The following is a 25,003-nucleotide window of genomic DNA, read 5'->3' as shown; positions in this document are numbered from 1 at the left end:
TTTCAAGTACTACTCAGGCTTCACTCTGGAATTTCAGTGTAATAGTTCTAGGTTGGGATTGGACTTTTGTATTTTTAAAAGGTAGAGATGTAAACACTAAATACTGGAAAGAATCCAAGCTATTGTATTCTCAGAGCTGACTGTATCTTCTCATCCAGACTGTGAACTATTGCTACTTGCAATCTAATCTTCTTTATCATAATTTTCAGTGGCTAGCCACAGAGCAGATAATAAATAAATAAAAACAACAGCTGATTAACAATTACCATGGTGGAGAAAAGAAAGGCAGGCATTAAATATCTATGTTTAATATCAGTTACCGAGCGTCTACTACATGTACTTCTTTATCACCAGCACTTAGTACCACATGTCAAAACACAGGTAGTTAATATATGTTGAATGAATGAGTTAATAATCTCTATTTTAGAGATAAGGAAAATGAAATAAAAGTGTCCTATGGGGTCACATAAAATTAATCTGATCACACTCCAAAGACTAATTCTTTAGTACACTATGCTGTGAGAGCTCATAGCATTTGTCCAGCTGCACTCTATGGACATCACTCAAGGGTATCTTGCCTGTTGAAGACACGGACAATGTCTGAACCACCTGGCAGACTGGTGAAAGCTGCATCCTTCCAGCTGATGGAAGCAAAATTCTGGGAGTGGGTTTGTTAATAGGACAGAGCTGTGCCTACTGTGATGTGGAGGTGGGAGTGGGATTCCGTTGTTAGAGATGGGGAGGAAACTGTTGCAGGATTCCAGGTTTCCAGGCTGGGAGGATCACTGGGGACCTTGACCCTTCATGAACTTACTTGGCAGTAGGAGAAATGTTGACTGCAGGGAAATAAGAAGTGCCAAATAAAGAAGACAAATACACAAAAAGACAGGGCAACTTCTCTTAGCTACTTTTCCTTTTTCTGAGCCAGTTTAACCAGGAAGAGGTGTGGTTGCACCTTAGTTTTTCTTGTGACTTTGCATTTTGATTGCTTTCGCTACTTTTAATGCTTCTACTTAGAGGCTACTGAGGTTGTAGAAAGGTGAGCATGTTATAAGTGAGGCAGCACTTATAACCTGCCTTGGTCTCCACATGTTGTTGTGAACTGACTGAAATACATACAGCCTTCTTCATACCTTAACTAGCGTAGTATATATTATATTGACTTTATCAAATTAATCTTATAAATTAAAAATTAAAAAAACTTGTATTGGTATTATCCATGGATATCAAAACATAAGTATAAATGATTATATTCTTGATGATTTCCAAAGATTTTAAATTTTCAATATGTTCAAAACTAAACCTAAACCTGAGGTTTTTATGATACTGTTTTAGAAATATAGTATTTTTAAATATCCAAACACCACTTTTACATATTTCTGTTTTTTGCATCACTGGTGCCTAAAGGAAATCATTTGAATCAATGCTATAGATGTAAATGTTCTCTTTTCCCAGAAAATGTGAATATCCTTCACATGGGCCACACCAAAATTTAACTTCCTTTCTGATTAAAACTAAGCAAAACACAAAGACCTACAATAAAATGTATAATATGTATATTTTCTCAGAGGGAAGCTAGATTTTAATCAAGAATTTCTGGCAAGAAGGCATGCTTTACTTACAAAAAAACATTTTGAGGCAAAATGTTAATTTTCTTCCTTTTCCTGGTGATTTATTCTCATGTATGACTTGGATTAAATTCATACATTCCTGCAGTCTTAATTCTGTATGAATGAAGAGGACTTATGAATGAGGAAGAAGTCTTGAACTCATTTTGTTTTCCCTGGAGTTAAGAATTTTTGCCCTTTGAAATGGCTTAGTAGTATCATGATGGAGCAGACACAGGGTCTCGAAAAGGACTGCTTAGTGGGACTGTAAATATGGCCAGGTCATTTTTGGCATTGCTCATTTCTGTCATACTCAATATTGTACCTGTTAGGTATAATGACATTTGTAGCAACTCTGCTTGCAAAATGTCTAGAACTTCTGAAAGGAAGAGAATAGGTTCAACTGTAGTAAACTGGGAAATTTTTTTTTTTTAGGCTGGCCTTGTAGCTTTGACATTGAATTGGACTCTCTACAGGAAGTTTAGGAGTTCAGTGTATTTTCTCAAATTTTTTCCATCTCGACCATGGTCTTATATAATAAAGAAGGCTTGTTTTGATTTTAAGCTAGGTTTTCATGGAAGAAGAAAATGAAGGGAAGTTCTTCTGTGTTAACCATCTGGTGTTACTTAAAACATTAATTATCTTTTTTGCAAGATACATACTCAAAATTCTATTTCTCAAAAAAGTTTAAATAGTTTTCTTTAGTTCTATTTGAAGCCTATGGATATAATTTAAAAGAAGTACTCTTGTTTAATCTCTGTGGTCACAACTTGTACAGGTTTCGGAGTAGTCATACTGCCAACGTTAAGAACCTGTGTTTTCATCCTGTCTCAGTACTATTGCCATGGGAAACCATCTTTTTCACATTTTTTAAATAAGTGTTCAGAGTCAATATAGTTCACACGATCTCTACTACCCTCCTTTACATCAAGATGCTCTGGTTATTTGCAAACAATAAAGGCCTGAACAGAAAATGCTACTTCTTGGTGTAATGACTGGCCCAAGCGAATCAACGCCTGGCAGAAACTATCAAGAAAAATACACTTTGAAATTTGCAGCTCTAAGAAAGATCTTGTAGTCACCACCAGCCTTTCCTCCACTGTATAGAGCAAAAGAAACTGTGACAGGCTTTACATTTATTTGAGTTATATTTTTGTCACTTGAAACTCCAAAGAATCCTGCTCTATACAAAACAGAAGCTGATGTGCTGGTCTTGTTTTGATAATAAAGTGTCATTGTATCCTTGACATGTGCAGTCACTTGGTCCAGGTGTTTTTTTTTTTTTTTTTTTCTAATAAGAGTGATAGAAACTGACATGACCTTAGTTTATGTATAATACATAATTTTAACAAAAATATTATATTGGATTTTAAATATTTTAAGTTAAAGTTATACACTTTCCATAGATGCTCCTATATAAAATGACGAGAGAATAATTAAAAAATAAAAATCTATAATACAAGGTATTTTAATTCTAATTTTGAAGATGCAATTGATATATATGGATAACTGATTATAATTCAATACCAGAAAATCCAAACTAACTTAAAGCAAGATGTCCAAACCTGTTGTGTTAAGGTATTGGATTTCCTCATTTTTTCAAGGCATTTGGATTGATTTGAACTGATATATACTTCATGTTTAATACATTTGGGAAACAGTATTGAACAAAATTAAAGTATATTTTATTGAAAGACATTCTAGAACCCTATTTATGTCACTATATATTGTAAATTTATTAGAAGGACCCAGAATATTCAGCTATTATCAAACTTATTTAACCATGTACTCACTCATCACTAAACACTTTTGGAGATTAGTGTTCTATGAGATAAAACTTACAGTATTCTTATCCATGTTGTTAAAGTGAGGCCTGTATACAGTGCTCACCAGCTGATAATGAAAATAAAAGAATTGCCTTAGAAGAAATCTCTCTTTATCATTCGTTTTACAAGGTAGTATGGTAGATGATCAAGAATGCATAGATGTAAATACCACATCCTAGCTGATTTTTAAGCCCACAAACTCACAGGATTTTGGTGAAAATCAAATAGACTCTTTTGTCTGCCCAGGGTACCCTTCTTCTTCTATGTGTAATTTACTTTTACTGATTTTTAATTTATCAGTTCAAGCATTAGCACCTCCCCTAACACCATCTTTGTCCCTGTGCACTATTGCATTATAGCACACACCACTCCACATCACACCAAAGTAAAGTTTTACTTTTCTTTATTGGGCTACACTATTGGATTTGGAGCGACTTTAAACCAAAAAGTTGATTTGATCATTTTTATATCTCTTAAGACAAGCATAATGCCCGACAGTTAGAAAATTCTCAACAAAAGGCTGTGCCATTTGGAAATCCCTCTTATTTGCTCATGTTTACTACTGAATAGCTATAGCTGCTATTTGATACTAAAAGGCTTAATGATTCAAAATATTTGATGTAACAGTCACTAAAATCTATTTTAGTAGTTCCCCAAGTGGGATGCTTTCATCACTGCTATAGTCCAACATAATAACTGGTATACTAAACAAACAAAACTTCTTTGTATTTAAATATTTCTGTAATTAAAAAAACTTACATTTTTATGGAACTATAGCATACTCACTGCAATCCATACAAGGTTCATATCACATAAGATAAGCAAGGTAGATTTATTTAAGAAAGGGAGTGCTTTAAGATATAGGTATAAAAGTAACCTAACCCATCCTTCTATTTCAACATTAGTTGCTGAAATAAATTTAGAGTTTATATTATGGGGTTTAAACTAAATAAATGTTCCAAATTTGCATTTAGCAAATTCCCTGCAAGCAAACCAGTTTTCTCCAAAAAAAACCCTAAAATTCCAAATGTATTTGGAAATCTAATCTTATAAATAGAATAAATTAGCTGGGATTAGATAATGATGATAAAAATACATTGTAAATTCAAGATATTAAAAATATAGCTTATTAAAATTTAATCTATTGTTACCATTTTATTTTTAGGAATGTAAAATTTTACATATATATAATTCATAGGTAAAGATTCATATACAAATTTTGAAAATAATCACATTTAACTTCTGATAAAGGTACATATCAAAACACTTCAGAACATACAACTACAATGGTACCAAGTATTCTGTTGGCTAATCAGGCAATGCAGATAGAACTCTGCTTTCCCTTTTCACAGGATTTCAACTAAACAATGTCATGTAACCAGAGGTATTTTTCATAACTGTGAGCAGACTACACACAATAGAACTGTCAGACTTACTGGCATTTATCCATAGGCTTTTTGAAAGCCAGAGGATATGTACAGTTTTGCATATGTTCCCATGGACTTATACCTAGGGTAAAGCTAAAAATTTGCCACAGGACTCCAAATTCCATTAAGTTGGCAGGTACTAATGCTATCTTGTATGTTAAAGTGATCATATTAACTGTGTAAATGATCATTTAGATAGGATTATGTGTCAAAAGGATCACATAAATAAGACCAAGTGTCTGGAAATAACAATAGATAGAATTAAAAAGGAGAAAATGATCTAACATGGGAAGCAGACTCATAGAATGACAAATGCCCTAAATAGTATTCTGACCTCAGAATGAGCCCTTAAGGCATTCTGGTCTGGCTGAAAAACCCATGAGAGCATTTCAAGCATGGAAAGCCAAGACACTGTGGCAAAAAAATGATCTACATGAAGAATCTCTGTGAGTGAGATCTTGGTAGAAAGAAGGGGCCATCAAAGAAGAAGGTACTTTTCTCTGAAGGGTGGAGAGAACTACTTTGCTTATGGCCCTGTCTAAATGCTGACAGAGTTTTTGGACTCAAAAGGTTTCCACAGCCCTGGCAGCTCATGACAAGGGCCTCAGTTGATCACTGACGTCATAAATAAGAGTGTCAATTGTTAAATCAACAACAGGAGTCACTGTGCACTTGCTACCAATGTAGGACCTCTGTCCTTAACGTGTTGTACTATGAGGATTAACATTAAAACTAGTCTTCAAACAGTACCTTATACTTTGTGTGTCTATGTGGGTGCAAACTGTTGAAGTTTTTACTTAGTATAGATAGAGTTGAACTTTGGTATATAAAGATAATTTAAAAATGAATCTTAATGAAGAATACAATGGGAGAGGGACTAGGAGGTGGGAGAGTGGGTATGGGGGGGGGAGAAATGCTATATCCCAAAGTTGCACCTATAAAATTCATATTTATTAAATAAAACTTTCTTAAAAAAGATAAGCAATTCCTTATCCATAACAACTTTGGTGGTAAGATGCATTTATAAAACACTAGGTATAAACAAATCAATTATGTACAATATATTGGGAAGGTCCTGTAGCCATCATGTTGAGTTTAAGTTCAATTCAGTTCACCAAAATTACATGACTAACAATGTTGTCAAAAAGAAATTACTTTAATGGAAGGGTACTGTATTGACTGCTCCAAATGATGCTTTGGCCAGCATCAATAGTAGGGAACCTAACTTCATACAGATAGAAGAGAATGTGAGATGGAAAGGGGAGGTCTTCGGATATAACAGACCTGAGTTCAAATTACAGCTTTGCTTCTTATTACCTGTAACTATGGAAGTTCCACTAGTCCTTTCTTAGTACCAGTTATAAAATGAAGATAATAGTCCTTTCTTAGTACCAATTATAAAATGAAGATAAAAGTATTCATCACACAAATTGTATAGGATGGTATTAACAATAGTTGCATTACTAAATATATAGTCTGCCATTTTGTAAAGAATTGGTCAAAATGAGTACTGACAAAATGAACACTTGACCAAATGTTTATATTTAGTTTTTATCCATAAAAGCAATAAAAATTTCATTTCTATTGTCTAGGGAATATAGGTAAAAACAGATATCAAATCAATGTATTTAGTATTTGTAAACTTTCTTGATTGGCTGGAATTCTAACAGCACTTATTTTGATATAACTATCAACTCCTTATCAGTAGACATTATTAAGCCCCTAATTTCATTATTCATATAATTAATGCCTTATTTGCTACTTGGTTTCTCATTATGTGCAAGGCTCTTTTGTAGGAGTTTCACGTATTAATTCTATATTAACCTTCCAAGTAGATTTCAGATTTGTTTTTTTTTTTGTGTGTGTGTATGTAAGTGAAGACCTTTTATTATTATTATTATTATTATTATTATTATTATTATTTTAACTTTTATTTAATGAATATAAATTTCCAATGTACAGCTTATGGGTTACAATGGCTTCCCCCTCCCATAACTTCCCTCCCACCCGCAACCCTCCCCTCTCCCGCTCCCTCTCCCCTTTCATTCACATAAAGATTCATTTTCAATTCTCTTTATATACAGAAGATTAATTTAGTATATATTAAGTAAAGATTTCAACAGTTTGCACCCACATAGAAATACAAAGTGAAACATACTGTTTGAGTACTAGTTATAGCATTAAATCAAAATGTACAGCACATTAAGGACAGAGATCCCACATGAGGAGCAAGTGCACAGTGGCTCCTGTTGTTGACCCAACAAATTGACACTCTAGTTTATGGCGCTAGTAACCACCCTAGGCTCTCGTCATGAGTTACCAAGGCTATGGAAGCCTTCCAAGTTCGCTGACTCTGACCATATTTAGACAAGGTGATAAAAGACAGGGTGAGGATAGTAACCAATGATCCTAAGAGTGGCATTAACCAGGTCTGAACAATTATACAGCATTAAGTGGGGAAGAGGACCATCAGTACACACAGGTTGGGAGTAGAGCCATTGGATTTCAGATTTGAATCTAGGCACTCTGACTCTAGAGTTTGAGCTACACCCCTGCCTCCAGGAAAGGCTGTCTTTCCCTGACATTGTGAGCTGCATGTGTAGAAATGGGAAGCCCTTTTATGTGTATGTGCAGAAGTGTCAGAGTTTAAACATAACTCTAGCTCCTGAAAGGAGATTAATTACGACAACTAATCTTCAGGCTAAGGTTGGGGAAATTAAAGATGGAAATTCAAAAGGAAATGTGCAATTGGGGTTTCAGACTGGGGTGCAACCTGGCCTGATCTCAGACTTGCCTTCAACTCTTAGTCATATTGACATTCTCTTCTTTTTGAAAAATTTATTTGAAAAGCAGAGTAATAGTGGAGGAGAATGAGAGGGAGAAGGGGAAGGAGAGAAAAGAAAAAAAGAGTGAGAAAGCTGGAAGAGAGAGGGAGAGAGGGAGGAGGTAGTGATAGAGAAAATAGAGATCTTCCATCTGGTGTCTCACACCCTCAATGGCCCTGAAGCCAGAAGCCTAGAGCTCCATTAGGGTCTCCCCTGTGAGTGGCATTGGGCCATCTTCTGTTTTCCCAGGCACATTAGCAGGGAGTTGGATCAGAAGAAGAGCAGTCCAAACTCAAACCTGCACTCTGATATCATATGGGGTGCTGACAACACAGGTGATAGCTTAACCAGCTATGCTACAATGACTCCTCTTCCTTTCTTACATTCCTTCTTTTTCAGGGCTTACCTGTTCCTTCTTACTGAAATATCCACCCACATCCTAACACCCTCCAGATGCCAACTTTATCTTACATTTTTTAGAGAGGCTCTTCCTCGTCTCCTTTCCCTAGGTTAAGGGAGGAGCCATAGTTATGTTTTTCACAGTTGTTTCTTGTTATCATTATCATCTTTAAAATTATTATTTTTTAATTTATTCTTTCCTTCTAGAGTATAAGCCCTACATTCTCCCTGGTTATCTGCTGTGTATATCACATGCCTAGCACAGCGCTTGGCATCCAGTATACTCTCAGATGAATGAATTAATCTAATAATTCCAAGGCCTGACTAGTAGATATAAGGAAACCATATTGGTAGTGAGGCCTCCAATGATAACAAGGAATAACGACCATGCTGGTCAATGCTTCTTGGACATAGGGACATAGGAAATCAACTCTTCCCACAAGTCTCCCTCTGACACTAAATCCTAATAACCTATAGTTCTGTCTCTTGGACACTAGAACTTCTTGTTTAAGCTTCTGGAAAACAAAATAAAAAATGATAACAGCACAAAATACGATAGAAAAGTGATTAAAAGCATGGATTTTGAAGCCAAGCTTCCTGGATTTTAATCCTGGCTCTAACTCAATTCTCCAAGTTTAAATTTTCACAACTATAAAATGGGAATAATAAAATAACTTACTTATAATGTTGTTATAATAATCAAAATGAAAATGAAAGAGTCATACAAAGAATTGTTCACAGTATTTGGGAACACTGCTTCTAATAATGTTTAAAAAATATGTATTCCAGTAGCACTAAGTGGGAGTGGGTATGGGGAGTGGAAGGCATTCATTCTATCTTCTCACCAGAAGGTCTTAAATACTAGCGCTTTGAACTTTCAGAAGGAAGACTGATCAAGTTCAGATATTCAAGCATCATATATACAGATGGAAAACAGATCTCAAGAATGGAAAAGGGACTAGAGATACAGAAGTGGTTTTGGCTTCAGATCTAGTACTGATCTATTTGCCAGAGTCCCAAGGAATGTGGTCTACAGCAGCACTACCATAATCACAAGATTGGTGGTTACCTTCTTTTGCAAAAAGTATATGTTATCTTTTTCTTTTCCCATCAGAACACTTCATTTTGCTGTATTTTTTTTGCATTTCCAAGCCACACATCCCTCAGTATCTAATGTTATTACATACTTTAATATTCATACCTGTATTATACTTTTTAAACATATTTTTAAGATAACAGCTTTATTGAGATATAATTCATGTATAATATACTCTACCTATTTAAAATATGTTTTGAGGGGAGGGGTTTTCAATATATTCAATAGAGTTGTACAGTTATAATATTTTCATCAGTTCCCCCAAGGGTCTGTATTCATTAACTGTTTCTCTACCTACCACCACCCACCCTCAGACCTAGGCAACTAACTACCTGCTACTTTCTATCTCCACAAATTTCCTTATTCTGGACATGTTAAATACCTAATATTTAAATTACTAAATTTGCCTCTTAACCTACATTACAAAGTTCTAACTGGCTCTGCAAAGTATAACAATGTTGCTCTGACATTTATCTTGCTCTGACAAAGGAAACCACAGAACCAAGGTAAAAATACCCCAGTAGCATCTAGTTCATGAGTCAATCCAGAAGTTGTAGCCATAGCAAGTCGTGTGTGTGTGTGTGTGTGTGTCTATAGAAATAGAGGCACACCATAAAATATTTTCTATCATCACAAATTATTTTGTCTTTAAGCCTTATATTAGATTGTAAATGCTTAACACCTCACCATATTTCTGGAAATGCTTTTTTCTATGCAGTCAGTCTTTCATTCACATAGGATTACTTGAGGCATGGATGTAAAGTATGCCAGGGGCCGTGCTTGATTTCAACAATAATCCTACAGCAGAAAGGTCAGCACAGTTATAGAAATTAAGACTCAGAGAAGTGAGTTGCCTCAAATCATGCAACTCATACATGAAAGATGTAAAAATTGAATTTAGGTCTTTTAACTCCATTGTATGTACTTTTCATTTTGTTACATATTTTGTACCCTTGAGTAACCCTAGTCCTTCTGTTGTAAGACTGTGCAAGAGCTAACTCTATAAATCCATTTGTACTTCTCTAACACCGTTTTCCTAAGTCATCTATGATTATATTCCAGACATTTCTATGTTCAATGGAGTTGCTCCACAATAATTGATATTGTGAGTCTAAGCATCCCACAAAATAAATTTTTATTCCTGATTTGGTGCTTTTTCCAACTGTTCCACATGCAGAAGGGCTTAGATATTTGAGCTCTAGAATTTATCTTTCTCCTCATTCACATTTCACTACACAATACTCTTGGTTATTAAGTCCCAGTGGGCTTTGTGTGAAAAAAAATAACATAAGAAAAAAACATAATGTGGGATCACTTTACACACAGATTCTGGAGCTGGAAATTCAGTAATGAGGACAAAAATAAACCAAGGGAAAAGAACTGATGATTACAAGGTTAACCCCCCTCATCATCAGCAGCAGCGGCATAACAACATCAGGGAATTGTCTAATCACCTTACCAATCATTGTGGTCTCTTGCTGTGTTTAGTACAGACTGTTTCAGGGTGGACTGCTAGCTTTTAAGTGCCTTCGGGCTGAAGGTAATGCCATTTCCATGCGGTGTTCACATTTAACCGGGGGCAGGAATCATCTTCTGCAGTACACAGGGCTGCCTATATGCGTAGGTTGAGTTTTCAGAGTCCACTGGCACAAGTCCTGAGTGGAAATGGGGCCAATCCAGGCAGGGCTGCATTGATGGATCCGCTGGGCTTGTCTTGGTACAGTAACCTAATAAACTCAGACTGCAAGAGGCACCACTGGTGCTGAGAAACCTGATTGTTCATGGTAACGGGAGTTTCTCCAATGCGGTTGTTGAGAAATTCAAGTGGTCCTCTCTGCCGGTAATATCCGGGGCACTACCTCATCCATTTAATTAACCCCCAGAGAGCTAGCCAAGGAACTGCTCTGATTACAAAATAATGGGTCCATCAGGCACAATTAGTACCCAAGTGAAACATGGCAGCTTGCACGATTGAAGTAAACAATTCCAGGCCTTGAAAGGGGCTATCTTCCTAATTAACCCTTAGAGGGCTAATCTGTTTGCCTGAACAAAACCTAACCTAGTGCTTTTGCCAAGCGGCATGCTGGGGAAATGTTTTTTGCATCAGATCTTGCACACCATGGCAATAGCAAGTGGAATTGACTAATCCCTGAAGACTTACACCACAGAACACCTTGAAAACACATAGGGGTCAGTGAATGTAGTAAATACTGATTTGCTAAGGCATTGATACACAAACTATGGTGACTGAGTCCTAGAAAGAAAGTATTGGAAAAAAATCCATATTCTTGGAAGAATGGCATTCCTGTACTTGTAACCTTAGGGCAAGATATGCTTTCTTCCATCCAATAGCATCAAAAAATCTACCCTAATGCCTTAAACAAGGCAGGTACACAGCCTAAGATTGTGGGTGTGGCCTGCTTTGGACTGGGATAGAGAGAGAGAGAGAATCCTGTCGGTTTTTCTGTTCTCCAAATATAAAAAGAAGCCAACTACTATCACAAGGTCAATTTTAATAACCACATTTCTGTTCTGTGTTCTGATGAGACTTTTACTTGTTTTGTTCATTGCTGTATTCCCAGCCCCTAAAACTGTGACTGGTCCACAGTGGATTCTTCTCAGAATATTTATTGAGTAAATGTATGAATGACCTAGAAAGAGGATTCTTTGAATGAGCGTGGGGGTGGGCAGCAATCATTGAAAACTCATATTTATGAGCTACATTGTATAAAGCACAATTTGGTTGGGTTTTTTTATTGCCTTTTTATTACTTTAAATATATTTAAAGGTAATCGAAAAAATTTTTTTACCTTTAAAAATACTTATCTTCTTTAAGTTTCAGATAGATTCAAGGTAGTAATTACTGAATAATTGGTACTCTTCCACTAATTCTTAAGAATCCTCCAGGGGATGTGGATAGGCATGGGTTCGATGCATGATGTGTGATGGAATAAACCAGTGTCCTCACTTTTAAAGTGGGGCTAATACAACTGCCTTTAAATTCCATGTAAAAGGCACAGAAATTGTTATTGATGATAATCATAATCATGTACATTATGATAAAGAAAACCACAGCAACAATTCATGAAACATTCCATTGTCCTTAGGTACAAGAGATAATCTGATTCAGTTGTATGCATGCATAGACACACACACATGTGTGCAGATAATATGTATCTTGACAACATACCAAAAATAAAATCTAGCTAAAGAGGCTCATTGGTGGCTCCTGCTATGCCCCCCCCCCAAAAAAAAAATCACAGAATGGTGTGTCCTGTACCAGGATGCAGTAGACTGGTTTGTTCAAAGAAATCTTCAGTGTGGTAGATCCAGAGCCTTATTATTTCAATTTCCCTGATCTTTAAGGTAATAAAGCTCACTGACTGTAGACTACAGGGAGAATAGAACTCCCTATGATTTTGATCTTCATATCAGCTGGCACAAATCATACTCAGCTGTATTTATGATCAGGATAGAACAAACTTTGAGAAATCTCTGTGACTGGTTTTACTTGAGCAAAGGAATTGTAAGTTCCTAGATTTTGTTTGGCCTCTTAGCATGATTACATAAATATGTCGTCAGGATTGGCACCATGGAAATCAAGCTCAAGGTCCTGATTTGATGTTCGGAAGAAAGGCTTCTTAGCTCTGGGGTTCCTTTGGTCTTGCAATTGTATCATGACCTCAACACCTTTGGGGCTTCCTAGGTGGAAATCTTAGCTAGGAGAACAGAAATGCCCAGGGGACTAAACCAGGTCCCTTTCCACACTAGGCTCAACAGATCTAGGATTAGTCTTCTCTTATTGAACTACAATTAAAAGAAAAGACTTAGGTAGAGAAAAATTTTATATCACTCCAGGAAGAAATAACTTCTGGTTTTCCTCTAAGAATGATTTAACAAGATCTTTAAAATATAGAAGGGGCCCTTAAGAAGCTCATCTGTCCTCTGAATGTCAAATTCACTTTCAATTCCTGGGAATTGGGATAGGCTGCCAATATAACTTGAGCTAAAATGTGTTATTCATATTTCTCTGAGGTCATCAGTGTCTTTGCTGACAATCCTTACTATCCTTATTCTTCAGAATAATGGTGCTTAGTGAAGCAATTTCTTCTTAACTTCTACTATGTGCTTTGTTACAGTCTATATTCAAAAGCCTACTTTAAAATTCTATACCTCATCACTATCCTTCCTCCAGAGATTTAAATACAATCTAGATCTCTGTACTTGTTGTGCTATTTACTGAATAAGTAATATCTAAAGATGTGGACTATGAATCTAAGTCCTTTATTTTATGCCACTGATCAAGTTTTAAAATATGAAGGACACATGTCTTTTTTATATAATTATAAGCACAAAACAATTTACAGGAGAATGCTTTATAAAAACCTTTGTGAAACATTAAATACCAATATTATGGGGTGCTGACAATATTAACAATGGATCCATTAAGAATTAATGAAGGGCCCATTGTTAAACTGCACCTTGAAAACAGCTGCTGATAAAAATATTACATGTTTTGGGGCTAGTGATGTGGTATAGTGGGGTAAAACCATAGCCTGCAATGCCTTCATCCCAGATGGGTTCCGGTTTGAATCCTGGCTGCTCTACTTCTGATCCAGCTCTCTGCTAATGGCCTGGGAGAAGCAGAGGTATATTGCTCTAGTGTTTGGGCTCCTACCACCCATGTGAGAGACCTGGATGAAGCTTCTGGCTCCTGGCTTCTTCCTGGCCCCAGTGCTGGCCATTGTGGCCACGTGGGGAGTGAACCAGTGGATGGGTGATCTTTCCATCTCAATCTCCTTCTCCCTCTCCTCCACCTCTCTGTAACCCTGACTTTCAAAAAAAAAATGATTTCAAAAATACATAACATATTTACCAAAACTTAAACTAGAGGTAGTAGACAATTTCATTAAATCTCAGGTACCTTTTCTGGATTGAATGCGATGATAAGGGAAATGAAGTCTCATTGAAAATGAAAACCACTGGCCAGTGCTGTGGCTCACTTAGCTAATCCTCCACCTGCAGCGCCAGCACCCCGGGTTCTAGTCCTGGTTGGGGCGCCAGATTCTGTCCTGGTTGCTTCTCTTCCAGTCCAGCTCTTTGCTGTGGCCTGGGAGTGCAGTGGAGGATGGCCCCAAGTGCCTGGGCCCTGCACCCGCATGGGAGACCAGCAGGAAGCACCTGGCTCCTGGCTTCAGATCAGCGCAGCACAACGGCCACAGCAGGCCGGCCGTAGCGGCCATTGGAGGGTGAAGAACAGAAGGAAGACCATTCTCTCTGTCTCTCTCTCTCTCTCACTGTCTAACTTTGCCTGTCAAAAAAAAAAAAAAAAAAAAAAAGGAAAGAAAAGAAAATGAAAACCACTACATTTGAAATCAGAAAGCTCAAGTCTTTGTGTTTAAATGGAATGAATTCTATGTCTGCATTTACTGAACATGTCTTGGGAATCTTGATTCCCAATTAGCAAATTATGCTACTCCTGACAATTCATTTTCCTTCTGTTGGATAGTTTCTTCTCTGTAAAAATGACTTGCAGGATTGTTGTATAGATGACAAAATTAATAATTTCAATAAATTCAAAGACGCTAGAATCTTCTAAGTCATAAGCAAATCTTGGGTGAGGAAGTTAATTTTCAGAAGCAAAGGACATAGTCTTTATACAAAGGACCTGAGTCTTTAACAGCATGCTAACATGGATAACATTTCACATTTCAGCAGCATTTAATAATTTAGAAATTACTTGTCAGCATATAAACTTCTTAGGCCATCATAACAATGCTGGGAAGTAGGTAGACATGTTGGGAAATCTAATCTTTTCTTTATAAGTAAGAAAATAGAGGATCAGGGAGAGATGGTGTCTGGTCATAGACACCCATGGAGACTTCAGTCTCTTAATACACAGTTTACTTCTTTCCATTATGTTCTGAAGTAAAACTAGGAGTAAAGTTGATCTCAGAAAATATACCAAGCAAAGCTGCAGCACAGGGCTTTTAAGCATCAGTGAATTCTCTGGAAAGACTAAAGTCTCTTCCACTCTATAGTTTACCACCTGATTGGACCCCTATATTGCTCTAACTTTATGGAGTCATATTTTTTTTCTATTCATGAATCCATGCTTTCATCTCGGCGCCATAACAAAATACCATAAACCTTAACCACAAGAAACTTACATCCTATTGATGTAGGCAGGCAGATAGGATAATTGATTAGATTTGTGAGCTGGAAGACCATGCCTTCACGACGCCCCTATGTAATCTCATACCCTTACCTGACCAAGCTGTATGCCCACCTGCCAATCAGACTAATTAACTACTCCCCTTTGGAAGTGGGTAAAAGGCCTGGAACAGGGTGGGCCTGGACCTTTTTCCCTTGCTGCCCAGGATCCCCTTGTTGCCCCATACCTTCGGGGTGACCCGTGCTAAGCTGCTTGTAGCTGCTCAAAACTTAATTTCCAAACTTTTCTTTCTCCCTTAGATAAAGCCTTCACTCTCCTATGCATTTCTCTCAATAAATAAAAAGCTTAAAAAAACTTACCATGCTGCCTGGTCTATTTGAGCCAGTATTCAGAATTCTCTGAATTCATCGTAAGAACGCACACAATTAATTGCAGAAATACTGACAAGCAGAATGGTTTTGTTAGGTAGGAAGTCAGATATGAGCTTATGTGTGTGTGACATAAAGGCCTAAAGAGAAGACGCCTATGTCCAGCATATGCATCTGCATCTCAAAGTCATCCCGATAACGTTTCAGGGGCAGCCCAGTGTTCGCATCCTGCCCTGCCCCTTCCTAATGGATAACCTGCCAGGTGGGGGTCCCTGCCCCTTCTGCCTGACAATCTTCTGCAATCCCAGCCCAGTATCTGAATTTCAAATACCCTGCTCCAGATCCTGGGTTAGGACAGCACCAGCTAGGCTCCCGCCTGTCTGATACCTTCACGGGAAAACTCAGATAGGAGCTTCTTTTTAAAAAAAAATTATTTATTTATGTATTTATTTATTTTTGACAGGCAGAGTGGACAGTGAGAAAGAAAGAGGGAAAGGTCTTCCTTTTCTGTTGGTTCACCCTCCAATGGCCGCTGTGGCCGGTGCACTGCGCTGATCCGAAGGCAGGAGCCAGGTGCTTCTCCTGGTCTCCCATGCGGGTGCAGGGCCCAAGCACTTGGACCATTCTCTACTGCACTCCCGGGCCATAGCAGAGAGCTGGACTGGAAGAGGAGCAACCGGGACAGAATCCGGCACCCTGACCGGGACTAGAACCTGGTGTGCCGGTGCTGCAGGCGGAGGATTAGCCTATTGAGTCACGGGGCTGGCCCAGATAGGAGCTTCTTAATATTTGCATCCATAAATCCTTTGTTTCAGGAGGAGATGTGTGAAGACAAAGACCCATATCCTTACCCCCCCCCCCCACACACACACCTCAACCTGACTGCACTCTCAGCCCTCTGCCTCTTTGCTGAGCTGCTCACCTGGCCTGGTCAGGTGTAATCTCTCCACTCAACCACGTAACCTCGCTCTCCCCTTCCATGTCCGAGCGACTGCGCACTCTCTCTCAGGTCCTGTCTAGAGAGGTGCCCATCCGTTCTCACGGATGTCCTTTTCCCTAATAAACTTCGCTACTTTTACTTTCCACTACTCTGTCTCACGCCTCAATTCTTTATTGCGTGAGGACAAGAACCCTGCCATTCACAGGTAACAGTTTCACTATAGTTTTGGAGACTGGGAAGTCCAAAAATACAGTGCTGACCAGGTAGGTTTAATTCTGAGGCTTCTTCTATAGGCAACAGCCATCTCTGTGTGCTGGCATGCCCTCTTCCGTGTGCAATGGGAAGTGGAGAGAACAAACTCTCTGGCATCTCTTTTAACTATAAGAGTATTAATTCCATCCTCATGGTCTATTTAACCCTAATTACTCCTCAACTTCTCCATCTCCAAATATCCAAACATTACTGTAATGAGTGTTAGGACTTCAAGATATTAATTTTGGAAGACACAAACATTCAGCTCAAAGCACATAATTCTTTCATTCAACATTAATTATTGTACAGTTAATTGTAATAACTTTCACTCATTCAGCAGTGAGTAAACCACCCTTTGACATATACATCATACATTTGATAAAACATTCTGTAAAATAAGTAAAGCAGGGATTCTTATTTCCATTTTACATATCTACCAGGAACCTGGTTTTAGAGGTAAAATAAAGTTTTGAACTTGAGCTTGATTTTTAAGTTCAGGACTTTCGAGTTCAAACACAATACTCCACGTGAAACACAACAGGCACTATGAAGGGTACAAAACCATTCATTCATTCTTGAAAAATATGTGTAGAATTTGCCATGCACCTACCCTAGTTACTGGGGCTAAAGCAGTGAACACAGAACAGTCCTGTTGCCCATATAATTTGTAAGAACAGGTGCACAAAACCCTACAGAACAGGGAAGGAGAAGATAAAGAGCCAGTTCAGTAGCAAAGCCAAGAAAACTGCTTCAGGATTTCAAAGGACAGGCAAACTCTTTTGGTATAAACAATTCAGAAAAACTTCCAGACAAAAAAGCCCTGAGGTGCATCGTGGAAGATAGGTAAAATGAAGATGTAAGCAAACAAGGAAAAAAAGAGGACTATAGGATGCTTGAGGGAGGATTTTCTTTTTATTTTGTTAAGGGCCTAGAACATTTAGTCATTGCTCAGTATTTACAGAATTAGCAGTAGATAACTTCAAGCATAGAAACACTATGTATAGTGCCTGAAGGAGGGGAGACAAAGCTCAGGGTGTATCTGTGGAGCCATTGTGGGAACAGCAGGTTGGCTAATACCTTTAACCTAGAAACCAGAGATCTCATTTGGAAGTAGAGAGGGTCTCTACAAATCCTTACATTTTCTCATATTTCAGCTGGACTTACTCTACAGACTTTAAAAAAAAAAAGAGTTATTTTCATTTATTTGAAAAACAGGGAGAGAGAGAGAGAGAGAGAGAGAGAGAGAGAAACAGAGATCTTCCATTTGCTGGTTGACTCTCCAAAAGGCTGTAATGCCAGGGCTGGGCCAGGCCAAAGCCAAGAGCCTGGAGCTTCGTCCACATCTCCCACATGTGTACAGGGTCCCAAGCACATCTTCCACTACTTTTCTAGGCATAGTAGGAGGGTCTTTCTTATACCACTCTAAGATGGAATTTCATCTCAAAGCATTTCTAGCCCTTCAGTCTCATCAGACTTTCTGGAAAGAGAACGTGTTCTCTCTATGCTAAGGATTACTTTGAAAGAGAAGCAAAATTTTTCACCCAGCAAGCCTAATGTTGAGCATGTGAAGTGATCCAGAGACATCCAAAGTAAGAGGTTTCTCCATTTTTATAGTGTGTGGCTCCTCCCAGTGAGAATCCCATCAATGGAGGTTGCCAGTGAAGGCAATGTAATTGTTTAAATGGCCACAGAAAGTATGGTAGGGCACTGCAAAGATATGCAACAGAGAAGGGGCATCAGCTACAGCCAGCTCAGACACTGTGGATAGCAGCAGATGGTTCCAGCATGGCAGAGCTGCACAGTAAGGACAGACAAGCAAATGCAAGTCCATTCTTTTGAATGTCACAGATCACCCTGACCAAGCTCACCCCAGACCACCTAAACATATGGAGATGCCTCAGTTCCTTCCAACTAAATAGGTGTCATTCCTCTTATGTGTTTTAATGACCTACTACTACCAGCATTTTATAAGCACAACTATATCTTCACTCTCTTGAAACCAAGTGAGAAACTGACATCATAAATACGAATTTTTCTCTGGCATACATTAGAATTACCCCCCCCCCCTTGGATACTGCAACGAGTTGAGCTTCTCCTTCCTCTTTAATCCTTTTGAATACTAAGTTTATGTAAGTTTATAACTTACAGTCATGTAGCCTATACCAATAACCAAAAAACAACACCAACACACAGATGCACACACACACACACACTCCTCTGTGTCAGTTAGGCTTATTTAATTGTCCTATATTTCTATCTTAAATTCCAGGATGGTTGATCCATTTACATATACAAGCACTAGAGAGTGACATTGATGTGACAGAGGTAAACTTCCTTCAATTCACTTATATAAAATCATAAATTAGCAAACTTTAATTTTGTAGATATTGGAAGTAGCAAACCATTGTGACAAATCTAACAATTAGCCTTTATGCATTGTATGTATTAATATTGTATGTCCATGAGCAAGAATTGCTTTTCTAAAGTCTATCTGGGAAGCTGAGTTGGTTTACATGTCCACCCTGCTCCCTTTTACTCTGTCCTGAGGCTTCTGTTGTCTGCAGAAGTTGCTGATTTTGAGTGGGTGACTTTTCAGGAGGAGGCCTGAAAAGCCCATCCATCTGATAATGTCCATGTTCAGGCAAAGAGAGTTACAGATAAAGCCACAACAGACTCAGAGTCTCCCTTTACGAACTGTGCACCAACAGCTATCTCCGAAAATCTCAAAGGGTGATGCTGCCCTGTACATATTTATAGTGGATATTTAGAAACTTGGGAGATGGACATTCTTGCTTTCTTTTTTTCCAGGCTTATTTGGAAATCTACTGTTGCGACAGCTTTGAAGTCGGGTTGGGGAATTATCCTTGGGCTGTAACTTTCAAGTAACGGCCTTCAGCTCTTAACTCTTGCCAATCAAATTTCAGTCATATTTATAACACTCATCTAACATATGGGATAGGCTATGTTCTTTCTCATTGCTCTTTATATTCTTTTAATATGAAAACTGCAATGATGTAATCTTTGTATTTTTTAACTGTTGTTACTTTTTAAAATTTCTCTGCTTCTCTTTGTACTTATGCATTCCATCCCAGCTGATCATTACATTTTCTGTGTAGATTTCTTTTATCACACTCTGAATTTTTTATGCTCTCTGGACTTCTCTCTAGATATTCTTAAATATAAAAATTAATAATAATATAAGTTACCTTTTCAAATTCCTGGATGTAGGGTGTTGCGGCACATATGGCTAAACCACCACTTAGTATAACCGTATCCCATATTGGAGAGCCAGCTCAAGTCCAAGCTACCCTGCTTCTGATCCAGCTTCCTGCGGATTCATTTTAGGGTCAGCAGATGGTGGCTCAAGTACATGGGCTATTGCCATCATGTAGAAGACTTGGATAGTGTTTCTGACTCCTGGTGTTGGCCTGACCTAGCCCTGGTTGGGAAAGTGAACCAGCAAATGAAATATATTTCTCTGGTTCTGACTTTTAAATAAATAAGAAATAAATAACATTAGAAAATATCTATCTGTGAGCTTTTAAAAAAATTCTGTTTGTTCCAAGAATCCCTATAAATACTATAATGTAGGTTTTGTGTCTCTACTTAATAAGAAAATTAAGGCCTAAATATATTGTGTACCTTGTCTGCAATCAACCAATTAATGAATGATAAAAAGTCAGTACACATCCATGTCCATCTGATTCTAAAGTTTGAGTGCTTTTTGTGCTGAATTGTATTCCTTCTGGTAACAAATACAAATGTAGATATGGGTATGAATATAGATATAAATTATATTTATGAATTGTAGTCTTAATCTAGAGTGTAAACAAAAAGTCAGAAACAGTTCAGTAATAACATGAGCATGTGTGTCTGGACCATTCAGCTATCAATGTATTGTTATACTATTATAAACTGTGAAAGTCTTTAGAAAATAAATGCACATATAAAAGTCTGGTTAAAGCATATATTTTCTTGGAACAAGAAGTCCCATTTCTGGGGCAGGTATTTGGCCTAGTGGTTAAGAGGCCCACATCTCATATTGGAGTGTCTTGGTTTGAATCCTGGCTCTGCTCCTGAGCTAGGTGGCTCTCCACCTTCCTGTTTTTTGTTTTTTTTAATGATCACAAAAAGTTAATGCATTTTTAACAAACATTTCAATAAATATAGACTTCCTTTCTGAAGAAAATCTAGGATACTCTATCTTGTAATTCAACGAGGTGTCTTCTACCATTTCTGGATTTTGACAGTAAGGTACTACATATTCCTCCTCCTTTAGCAAATTCTCAAACCAGTACTGTGAATATAAGAAGGCCTACACACTTGAAACGCAACAATTTCACCATCTAGAAGTCCCCATTTTAGAGGCTGAATTAATCAAAATTCTTAGTAACAAGCAGCTGAATTTAAGTTTTTCCTATCCTTTAAGATTGCTTATGAGAGATTGACCAAGATAGTTCATGTGCAAAACACAGCCAAGGCTAAACCCTGAAGAGAATTTTAGTGGTGAAAAATGTTGATTACCTTAGCACAGTCAGCAGATTACAATGGAAAAAAAAATTACCTGACTTTTAAAACTTCAGTGCATGATACTGATTCTTCCAATTCATGAACATAGAAGATTTTCCCATTTTTTTGGGTATCTTCTTGTATTTCTTTCTTTAGTGTTTTATAATTCTCATCGTAGAGATCTTTGACATCCTTGGTTAAATTTATTCCAAGGTATTTGATTTTTTTTTTTTTGTAGCTATTGTGAATGGAATCCATTTGAGAAGTTCTTTTTCAGCCATGGTATTGTCTGTATATACAAAGGCTGCTGATTTTTGTATATTAATTTTATATCCTGCTACTTTACCAAACTCTTCTATGAGTTCCAATAGTCTCTTGGTGGAGTCTTTCGGATCCCCTATATATAGAACCATGTCATCTGCAAAGAGGGGTAATTTGACTTCCTCATCCTGGGAAGCATCGAGGGATGGCTTATGTGGATGCGTCTCTGACACCCATGTGAGAGATCTGTCCAGTTCTTGGCTCTTGGCTTTGGCCTGGCCCAGAGATGTGCACCTGCACAATGTACCTACAGAAGGAAGCTCTCTATCTCCCTACCTATCTAATAAGTAAGTAAAACTTCAAAAAGATATACCATTTTCTAGTTTAGTGGGAATATAGACAATGACCATAAACAATAATTGAATGGCAAAATGACCATTTCACCCAAATACAGTAAATTTTAAAGTAATCACAGATCACCAAAGCTATAATATTATAACATTCTTAACCATGGTTTTGACAAAGTTATAAAACAAAATTTTACAAAACTATACAAAAAAAGGAGAAGGAAAGATGGTAGAGAGGATAGAGGGAGTGGACGGGAGGAAGGGAGGAAGGGACTATCATGTTTTTAGAATTTTGTCTACAAAGCACATCGAATCTGTGAAAAACTAATCAAAATTAAAATTAAAATTAAAAAGCTGAAAGAGAAGATACAGGAATAAGGAAAAGCAAGGGGTGGTAAGAAGTGCTGAAACTCTTCATCTTCCAAAGCAGGGTCAAAGATAGCATTGCACACAGAAATTGTTCACACTGACCACCTCTGAGGAGTGGAATTGAGGGAAGAGAAAAAGCATTTTATTTTTCAGAGTGTACCATTTTGAACTGTTAAAAACTTATCATGTATTAAATATTGCTTGTGTAAAACATCAGAAAAAACCCTTTGTTACTTACTTACTATATCTATTTGTTTCCTATCTCTCCCACTGAAATATAAAGCTCTGTGAGAGCAAGGATTCTTCATTAAAAAGAAAAAAAAAAGATATAGAATCCTGTCTTCGTCCTCTTCATACATAAAAGTACTTTCCTACAAATATTGCCTGGTCTATTCACCCAGCTATTTTCCTGTCTGTGCACTTTCTGGGAGGAAGACTTGCACAGCATTGGCACAACTGATATTTTGCACTCCACATAGACAAAGTCTGGAAGCCCTGGTCCTTTCTTCTGCATCATGAGAGCTGTCCTCTCTAAGAAAACAGCCTCAGGCATACCTGTCAGCCTTCCTCTTCAGCGGTGTTTCCAAGAGGTGGCCATGCAGGGGCATATTAAGGAGACTTTGCACTTGTTTCTCTCAGAACATTGCCCATCTTTGAGTTTCAACAGAAACCAGTGCCTTCAAAATCCCAACCGCATAGTTTAGTTGGTAAAGTACAGAAATGAATTTTGATAAAATATTTTACCTAAACCACACCTGCCAGGCCAAAAGGTTCAGTACAATTTCTTTGGGGTGAAGAACCACATATGCCTGCCCAGCAGGACTTCAGAACATTCCATTTCCTGACTCGAGCTTTTAAACAATAACCACTTGGTAAATGAAGCAGAAGCTCTCTAGGTATTTTTTTTTCTTATCGCTAGCAAGTGAGGTAAGAAAACAGCAAATATCTTTTATTCATTTCATCTGTACCTTCACCAGCATAAAATATCTTAGAGTGTTGCTCGAAGATTAATGGTGAAGGGGCAAGAGCTGTTTTGTTTTTCAATACATTTATGCCTGGGCCACTTACAGACTAGAAAGGGCAGAGTTGATGACCTTGCTGTCACTCATAGTGCGCTCAGGCAAACTGATAGCACAATATGCCATCTGGGGTTTTTTCTCTGGCCTACTTCTCAGTTTTTGCCAGGCCTGTCTACTGCTGTTAGCAGTCATGGTCTGGTTTGGTCTTTACATAAGCTTTCCTGCTCTTTGGCTTGTCTTCTGTATCCTGGCTCATGACATCCGCACCAGAAACCTCAGTTACAGACTTAGCTGACCCAGGATCTCAGCAGGCACCAGCTGGAGGTACTTCCAGCAGACCCCTTCTTCCTCACCTCCCATTAGGCTTCTCTAGGGGTCACCAGCATTGGGTGGAGCACAAGGCATGAAAGTTCAACTCCCCTCAGCTGACATCAAGGGCCACTCTTCATGAGCTGGGCCCCTTTACAAGGATCACTTCTCCAAGCCTGTTTCTTTGTTAAAGGAGGATGGAAGAGTGCTGATCTAAATCAGTTTCGCTGTGGGGAAGCCATGGTTCAGACACTATGAAAGAGCTCAATATAACGTGACCTGTCTTCAGATAGTTCACACACAAACAAAACTCCTTCCAAATTTACTTTTAATTGACACATCACAGATGTGCATATGCAAAACAAACCTCCTTGAGGTTAGTTCTCTGCTGCCCTCTCCTGGGCCTCCTGTTTTCATAATTCAATTTAACAGTGGGAATTAACCCTGTAAGTCTTGATAGCTTTGGAAACTTGATTAGTAATCAGAGAACCATCTTCAAAAATATATTCTTGTTCATTTTTATAGAAAAATACAAGCCACATAAATTGGTTACAGTTCTCCTAAAATCTACTCACAAATTGGTTACAGTTCTTCTAAAATCTACTCACTTTCACAGTGAAATTCTTCTGAATCACTTTTATGCTAGCATTTATCTCTGAGATTTCAAGGCAATCTTGTTCTTCCAGCCAGTCATGAACATTTTTTTGATTTTTTTTTTTCTTACAAAGGGTACTTTACTACCGTTGCTAGGATGTTCTTACAAAATAGTAGGGTCCATTTTTACAAGCTTTGATGCTGGGTTGTTTGGAAGTTTTTCAGACAGGACAAGTAGGAATCACACTACTTCCTTAAGTGATTTGTTGACTGAGCATCAAGGAAATTCAGCTGTTTAGTTGTGCCCCCTACGAAGAATAACAAAGTTTGCTCATCATTGGGTAACCACAGCTACATTGTAACTGCTGTCTGGCTGACAACCTTCAAAAACTATGCTATCTGGTGCAAGACTCACCTTGATTTCAGAGTATAAAAAGTGAAAAATGTACATCCTAGAATTGGTGGGTATCTCATCTTTTTGTTACTTTTAAAGTGTAATATCCCTGCAATGGTGGTGTAAAGCCATGGCATTAATCTCATAAGGACTTCCAGAATGTGGTGAGATTTTTAGCATGTCTAGTAGTCACTAGCATAAAGTGCCAAAGTCCATTCCACAGATTTTTTAGACCATATGCCAGATACCTCCCTAGTCACTGGAAATACTGCTATGAAAGACAAAA

Source organism: Lepus europaeus, chromosome 12, assembly GCF_033115175.1.
Source record: "Lepus europaeus isolate LE1 chromosome 12, mLepTim1.pri, whole genome shotgun sequence".
Lineage (NCBI taxonomy): Eukaryota > Metazoa > Chordata > Mammalia > Lagomorpha > Leporidae > Lepus > Lepus europaeus.
Note: the sequence above shows the minus strand (reverse complement) of the source record.